We start from the raw sequence: 1,043 nt of genomic DNA, 5'->3' as shown, positions 1-1,043 counted from the left end.
AGCCAGGGAGCCGGCGCCTCCGCCCCCTTCTCGGGCTGCGGCGTGAATCACCCGGCCCGGCCCGGGCGGACGGCACGGAGAGGCCCGCGCGTCTCAGTCCCAGGCAGTCCTACGCGCACCTGCCGGACACAGGGATCGAACTCGCTGAAGGATTCGGCCGCGAGTACCCCGTCTCTCCCCGGGCCCCTTCATTTACATACCCTGCTCACTCGCTGCCAATCAGAACGAAGAAGTAGCCACCAACAGCCAATCAGGAAGCGGCGGCAGTAGCATCGCTCGCTCGATCCCCTTCAGCAACCGGCGCCCGGATCGTTAGACGCAGTTCTGACTCCGGCGCACGACTCCAGACTCCTGACTACCCTTAGCGACCGCCCACTCCCGTGGCGGCTCCGCCCCTCGCCCCAGGGATTGGCCCTGGACAGTGATGGGCGGAGCCTTCAGGGGGGCAGGTTGTGAAGGCGGGGAGGTTGGCTTCAGGGCGCATGCCCCGGTGCTGGGCGAGGGGAGGGAGGAGAGTGGAGGTAGTTATTTAACCTGTAGGGCCGTAGCGCGCAGGGCTCTTGCCTCTCAAAGTACAGGTCCCTCACACCTCCCATGCACCTGGCAAACTCAGCAATTGAGCTTCTCAGACACCGAGCCTCAAAAGGAGTCTACACTTTGGGCCAGATATGTCTGGGTTCAAATCCAGACTCACCACTCACTCCATGAGTGACCTTGGAAAATGCTTGATCTTCTTGCCTATCTCTTGAAACTTAGGAAAGTTGAAATATGATTGTATCTGTAAGACCATTATAGCAAACTTGGCAGATACTGGGCGATTGGACTTGATTGGTTAAAGGCAGGAGTGAGATGGGTTTGGCATGTCACCAGAGTGACAAACTGGGTTTAATTCTCTATTTAACTGTGTGCCCTGGGACAAGTGTTTTAATCCTTTAGGGTCTCAGTTCCCTCTTCTCTTTTTTTTTTTAGTTGGAGTCTCACTCTCAGGCGATGCATCCACCTCAGCCTCCCAAATAACTGGAACTACAGGCGTATGCCACCAC

At 57.0% G+C, this 1,043-nt stretch overlaps 1 protein-coding gene across 1 annotated transcript in view; it reads right to left on the bottom strand.

Moving 5' to 3' along the window:
• Positions 1-272, bottom strand: part of SERTAD1 (SERTA domain containing 1) — a 3,049-nt gene extending 2,777 nt beyond the window's left edge. Inside the window, exon 1 of the mRNA XM_008069806.1 lies at positions 201-272. The gene's annotated coding sequence lies outside the window, so the exon portion shown is untranslated. The remainder of the gene's footprint in view (positions 1-200) is intronic.
• Positions 273-1,043: the final 771 nt, after the last annotated feature.

Source organism: Carlito syrichta, unplaced genomic scaffold (assembly GCF_000164805.1).
Source record: "Carlito syrichta isolate Samal-C Ts95f unplaced genomic scaffold, Tarsius_syrichta-2.0.1 Scaffold111498, whole genome shotgun sequence".
In the NCBI taxonomy this organism is placed as follows: Eukaryota; Metazoa; Chordata; class Mammalia; order Primates; family Tarsiidae; genus Carlito; species Carlito syrichta.
The sequence above is the reverse complement of the archived record's forward strand: the minus strand, read 5'-3'. Positions and strand labels throughout refer to the sequence as shown.